The sequence below is a fragment of the Mustela erminea genome, chromosome 16 (genome assembly GCF_009829155.1).
Source record: "Mustela erminea isolate mMusErm1 chromosome 16, mMusErm1.Pri, whole genome shotgun sequence".
Classification (NCBI taxonomy): Eukaryota; Metazoa; Chordata; class Mammalia; order Carnivora; family Mustelidae; genus Mustela; species Mustela erminea.
The window spans coordinates 57,407,635-57,414,906 of NC_045629.1; the positions used below are offsets into that span (position 1 = coordinate 57,407,635).

The window sequence follows — 7,272 nt, forward strand, 5'->3', positions numbered from 1 at the left end:
TTGTGGAAAACAAGACATTTCTAAAAATAATACAGAGAATCTCAAATTTCAATAAAGACTGTACAAATCATTGGCTTTCAATAATGAATAAAAAGGTGTCACATTTCTCAGGTTCATCTAAGAGCATAAAGCTTCTTTGTTCCAAATTCTTTCAACTCTCCCCAGTTTATCTTTTCTCTTTATTTTTTGAGCCTATAATCTCATTATCATTTATTTGGTACTTTGCTTTCTAGTTCTCAGCAATTATTTGCTGCATGTCCTCCTGGGATTTCCTTCACTTTTCTAAACTCACCTTTATCCCCTCAGTTCAAGCTTTGCTTTTACTAATCATGCCTTGAACAGTTAAGCCTCACATAGGAATCTTGGCAATATTGGCTTTTTCTCTCAGTTGGACACTATATCCCAAGAGTATTATTTCCTTCCATTCTTTCTTCTTTTCCAAAATAAATGAATCAGTGACATATACTTCTATTTACACACCAGATAATAGCATAGATTTATTGTTTTATCTATTGTAGTGGTAGGAATTTCAGTTATTTTCAATTAATCCAAGTAAGATGGTCACTATTAGTATATTGATAAATTAGATTTTATTTTAAAATCCTATTACTTTCAAAAATTTCAGAATAATTGAATACATATTTTTTGAAAGAACACTCAGTACATTGATAGCTTCACACCTATGGCCCCAGAGATTATTTTATTCCTTCCTGGATCTAGGGTACAAAGATTTATCTATGGCTTTAAAGAATATCTGATGATATAATCCCAATAAAATAAAATAAATGTGTAACATAACAAGGCTGAACACATTTCTTGCAACCACAATTGCTGTAATTAAAAGTTATCTCTAATTGAATTGGATTACAACAGTTGATGCATGACTGAATTTTGAAAATATTTCAAAGATACTCATACATTCACACTTGCACACACATATTATATCTCTTCTTCTACAGTAAAGCTCCGTATGCTATCATATTAATTAGTTCCTGGTATATAATAATTTTTAAATATAATCCTTCATGCACACATTTTTTTTTGTTCTATTACATCTTTTTTTAATTAGGATCCCACTGCATTTCTAGTAGTTTTTGCTTTACATATTAAGTTGCTATATTGCTTATACATACAGTTTGATGATTTATGTTATTTGTAAAGTGTGCCTTGCATGGTTTTATAATTTTAATCATGTTATTTGCTATTAACATTCCATCTGGTCCAACATAAAATAAATATTGCCACTTATATTTTCCTTTCTTTTGCATTTGGCTATCACTTCTTAGCTCACTCTTTTTAGTATGTCTTTCCTCATGAGTACAGTCATTGTTATTGTTTTTGTTGGTTATAAATTTAATAAAGTTCCCTAGGTCTCTTAATCCTATTTGACAATCTTTTCTAAAAGAAAAGTTTAGGGGGCGTCTGGGTGGCTCAGTGGGTTAAGCCTCTGCCTTCAGCTCAGGTCATGATCTCAGGGTCCTGGGATCGAGCCCCACATCGGGCTCTCTGCTCAGCAGGGAGCCTGCTTCCCCGTCTTCTCTCTCTCTGCCTGCCTCTCTGTCTACTTGCAATCTCTCTGTCAAATGAATAAATACAATATTTAAAAAAAAAAGTTTAGTTTATTCACTCTTTTGAATAATAATTGTCATATCTGTCTTTATTCCTTTATCTTTATTTGGAATAATTAATTTAGCTTACTGTTACATTTTTCTCTATATATTTTCTAGATCGGTAAAATTTCTAATCATTTCTCTTATTTCCACTTGCAAATTTGGATATTATTTTTAATATTACCATTTCATTAATGGATAACTTCACTCACCCCTCATATTCAGATAAATTCTACATTATTTAATATTTAATATAAATATTTATCACAACAAAATATACCTTTTCTCTCCCCTATGCACTATATTTTTCTTACACTCTTACACTTTTTTTCTCTCAAGGGTGCTTTTGATAATACTTATTTTCAAATAATAGTATTTTGTTTTTTCTCTAACAGAATGTGAGAAATATAATGATGTTTTAAAACCTCTACTTTTATTAATTCTAATTGTAATTTTTATCCTTCAATGTATAATATTTCACTCTTTTATTTCTATTTACTTTTACATCGTTGATGTTTATGACAGTATTTTCTTCGAATTTAGGTCTGCTTGCTTTATTTACATCAGAGGAAAAACACAAATTACTAAAAGTGAAATTTAAAGAATGAAGAGGGAGAGATGCAGAGATAAAAGTCAAAAGTCATCTTCAAGGGTGTGTGGTGGCTCAGTCAGCTAAGTGTCCAACTCTTGATCTCAGCTCAGGTCCTGATCTCAGGGTCTTGGGTTCAGGCCCCACGTTGGGGTTCAAAAAAAAAAAATTGCCATCTTCAAATCTGAAACTCAAATTTTTTCTTAGAGTGAACTCTATTTTAAACAATTATATGAATGAAAACTATCTACAATGGTCCTGAACCTTCACTATGTCTATCAAATTTACTTGCAGATAAAATATGGAAGACCATGAATATTCTTGCATGCCCTATCCATAGAATGATAAAGTTTAAAATTTTAATTTAAAATTTTAAAGTTTAAAATAGAAATACAATTTATAATTTATTACACAGTCATTTCCTTTCTTGTATTATCAACAGTCCTTGTAACAATAATGCTAAATTTATTTAGCCCTTGCTTTATGCCAGCCATTTTTCAATATGCTACAAATTGATTAACTTATTTCACCTTCAGAATAAACTATGGACTAGTACTATTTTTATCAATACTATTTATATTTTACATGTGAGGAAACTGACACACAGGGAATTTAGAAAACGCTTAATTTCTCATTGCCAATAAGTGCAGAGCCAGTAGGTGAAGTCAGCAGCCTAGTTCAATATCGCATGCTTTTAACCACTGTTGGATACTGCTGTTTTTTCCTCCCTAAAATTTCAAATTGGTTTTTATTATGTTATACTTATTTACCTTTGTCAATTTTTTTTTTCCTCAAACTTCTCATTATATGATTTGGTCTACTGAGTTCCATTTTTCTCACAGGTCTTTATTAAATAAAACTCTAAGACCTGTCACTTCCTGCTCCTGTTAGGACTGGAACCTCTCTAAGCACACCACACATCTGAAACCTGGAACTCCCTGTTGCTTCTCTTATGGAATAGAAACAGTTTCCTGGACCTGAGCTTCTCTTCTTTGTTTACTCTTTGGTATTGCTGAAGTCACGTATTTTTCAGAAACAGTCATGGGAGGTAAATCTTCTCAACCAAGTCACTTAATTACTTCTACCAACACACTGGACTAATAGTATAGTTCCATATATAATTCTAATTTTAAAATTATTTTTCTATCAAACATATCATCAGTGGATTTGGTTTCTTCTGAGATTTGGTTTCTTCTTTGCTTGCTGATGGCTGCCTTATCTGTGCCTTCACATGGTCTTTTCTCTAATGATTCTTTAATTGTCCAAATTTCCTCGTCTCATAAGGAGGCCAGTCAGATTGGACTAGGGCTCACTGTAATAGAATAATTTACTTTACTCATTTCTTTAAAGGCACTATCTCCAAATATGGGTTCATTCTGAGGTACTGGGTTTTAGGGCTTTGACATATTACTATGGGAGGGATACAACTGAGTCTATAGAGCCTATAACAACAGCTAAACAGTATTTCATGGTATAGATGTACCATTGTGTGTTTACCATTCACCTGACAAATGACATCTGGGATGGTTTAAGTTTTTGGCTATTATAAATAAAGCTGCTATAAATGTGCAAGTTTTTGTATAAAGATAATTTTCTTCTCTCTGGAGTAAAGGCCCAAGAGTATAATTGTTGAGTCATACAGTAGGTACATGTTGTTGCTATTATTATTGGTATTATTAACATTAACTTTTTAAAGGCAAACTCTCAAAGTATTTCCCATAGTGGCTGCAAAATTTTACATTCCCACCAACAATATAGGAGTGATCTTGTTTTTCCGCATCCTTGCTAACATTTGATGTTATCCCAAGGATTTAATTTAGCCATTCTGATAGCCATTCTGTATAGTGGTATTCAATTGTGGTTTTAATGTATATTTCCCTAGTGGCTAAAGTTGTTGAACATTTTTTTCACGTGCTTTTTTAATACCAATATATTCTTTTTGGTGAAAATTCTCTTCATGGCTATGCTCATTTTCTAATTTGCTTGTTTGTGGGATATTTTTCTCCTTTCTTTCATCTCCTTTTTTCCCCTATTTTTTCTTCACTCAGACCCAAAGTATCAACACTCACTAGAGGAACTGTTGTTAACAAAAAATTATTGCTATCATTATAGTTTTTTCCTCTTTTTTCACTGATTTTTTACACTTCATTACATGTTTTAGATATTAGTATTTTGTCAAATACTTGACTAGCAATACTTTATTCCACTGTACTGCTTGTCTTTTCATCTTCCTAAAAGGGTCTTTCACACACAAAATTTTTAATTTTTATGATGTTTAAAGAATGCATTTTTTCTCTTTATAGATTATGGTTTTGTTTAAGTCTCAAACTGGTATTTTGCTTCTGTGTTTTTTTTTCTAAAATTTGTATACTGTTCATATTGCATTTTACACTTATATTAAGTCTGTAATCCAATTTTGTAGTGAATTTGAGATTTATGTCAAAATTCACTCTTTTATCTACAGAGGTTTAACTCCTCCAGTGCCATTTGTTGAAAAGGCTACCTTGCTTCCATTGAGGGCTTTTTTTAAACTTTTGTCAAAAATCTGTTAGGAGATTTGTATGGAAGTATTTCTTGGTTGTCTCTTCTGTTCTTTCCTTCTGTATCTTTCCCTAACAACCTGCAGTACTTTCCTACTAGCTCACACAATTGCTTAAAAGCTCCCTTACATTTTGTTTCAACATGAACTTAATCAGTTTATCCCCCTTACTGCATTAGTCTCTCTATTGGAATAGTCTTGAAAAAGGTCCTTCCTTGTCATTTTTAACCAGTGTCTAGCACAATTTCTCTTTGACACGTTGTATTGCTTTTAGAGTGACCACATTACATACTTTATACATATACACATAGTCTACTGGTGCTGTTTTACCAGTTCAAGGAAGTATAGAAACACTAATCCCTTTATGTCAGTTTTCCCTTTCCATTTATAATATAAATATCTTTAGTATTTCCTCTATATACATTTGCAACCACACCAAGAAATGTTATTCCTTTTGCTTCAACAGTCAAACAAAACAAACAACTTGAGAAGAGAAGGAATGTCTACTGTATTTAACCACAAATTTCTTTATCATATTTTTCTTTTCTTCAAGTTTCAACTTTCCTTATTACATTATTTCCTTTCTGTTTAGAGTTTTATTTAACCATTTTCTAGGGTAGGTCTACAGGGGGAAAAATCCCTTAGTTTAACTTGTGAGAATGTCTTGATTTTCCCTTAATCCTGAAGGATATTTTTGCTTGCTATAGGATTCTGAGTTGACACTTGAAAAATGTTGTGCCACTTCCTCTGGCCTTCATGGGTTTTAATGAGAAATCCCCTGTCATTTGAATTATATTCCCCTTATAGGTAAGGTGTCATTTCTCTCTCACTGCTTTCCAGATTTTTTTGTCTTTAGTTTTCAAAAGTTTGACAATGCTGTATCTTAGTGTGGACTCCTTTGAATTTATTCTTGTGTTTGTTTAGCTTCTTGAATGTGTAGGTTAAAGTGTTTTGCCAAATTTGGCAAATTGTCAGTCATTAGTCTTGAATATTTTGTGTAACCATATCTTCTTTCTCTTTTTCTTCTAGGACCCCAATGACACAAATTTTAGAACTTCTGTTACAGTTTCACTGGTCCTTGGAGCTCTGTTCATTTTATTTTCAGTCTTTCTGTTGTTCTATTTTCAAGTTCACAGATTTTTTTGCTGTGTCACTTCTATTCTGGTGTTGGGTCTATCTACTGAGTTTTATTTATTTATTTTCAGTCAGCTATTTTTGTTGTTTTGTTGACATACTGTTTCTTTGCCAAGACAATCTTCTTTCACTTATTTTGAGAACTTTTTTTGTACTTCCTCATGGTGACATTATTATGATGGCTGCTTTAAAATCATTGTTGGGATAATCTAACCTTTACATCAGTCTAATTGCCTTTGATTGTAATTCTTTCATTCAGTTTGAAAACTTTATGGTTCTTTGTATGACAAATAACTGTTTATTTTTTTTTCTGTTTTGTTTTGTTTTGTTTTAGATTTTATTTATTTATTTGAGACAGAGAGAGAGCACAAGCAGAGAGAGTGGCACAAAAAAGGATGCTCTTTGTTACATAGGGCCCTGGCTCACCATTAGGCCTTCAGTGATATCCCTTTGGCTGGAAAGGTTAGCATTGGATCATTCCTACATTCCACCAACACCTTGGGGGAAAGTGGCTTCATAACTCATGGGTAAAGGTAAAAATTTGGACTCTTTCTTGGCCTTTTCCTTTTTTTAAGTTTTTATTAAATTGCACTTAGTTAACATACAGTATTATATTAGTTTCAGGTGTACAATATAATGACTCGACACTTCCATGCAACACCGGGTGCTCATCACAAGTGCACTCCTTCATTCCCCATCACCTGTTTAACCCATCTCCCCACCCACCTCCCCAATGGTAGCTGCCAGTTTAGTCTCTATAGTTAAGAGTCTGTTTCTTGGTTTGCTTCTCTGTCTTTCTTGCCCCATTGTTTGTTTGTTTTGTTTCTTAAATTTCACATATGAGTGAAATCATACGGTATTTGTATTTCTCTCCTTGGCTTTTTCTGACATTAATAGCAGGGAGGAGGAGTGCCTCCTTACTGACAAATTGCTTTGGAAATCCAGGCTTCTTGCCTAATCCCCACACAATCAAGGGCGGCCTTAGTATTGCCTGGTAAGGATGAAAGACATGGTTCGTAGGAGGCCTTCCCTTACACTACTGCACCGGGGGAACTGGGAAGCTTTATCACAACACAGTGATGCTGGAAATCCAAGCTACCTCTTGGACTCTGCTATCATGGCTGGGAGTAAGACCATGGTTTTTTCTGTGCTATTTAACTAGAGTAAAGTTGGTTTTGTTGTTGTTGTTGTTTCCCTAAAAGTTTCTGTTTTGTAAGTCTGTCCCTTTTCTGGATCTTTGGCTAAAGATGTAGACTTTTGGAGGATGGGTTTTTTTGTTGTTGTTGTTTTGGTTTGGTTTTTTGTTTGTTTGTTTTGTCTGTATGTCTTGTGTTCTTAAGGTAGCAGATTTTTCCATCCCAAGTCTGGGAAATATGAAGTAGAAAGAAAAACTAGGAACT

At 33.1% G+C, this 7,272-nt stretch overlaps 1 non-coding gene across 1 annotated transcript; it reads right to left on the bottom strand.

Annotated features, from left to right (window-relative positions):
* Positions 1–4,239: 4,239 nt before the first annotated feature.
* Positions 4,240–4,311, bottom strand: LOC116575609. The gene has a single exon (XR_004279866.1). It is a non-coding gene; the product is annotated as a small nucleolar RNA SNORD56 (small nucleolar RNA).
* Positions 4,312–7,272: the final 2,961 nt, after the last annotated feature.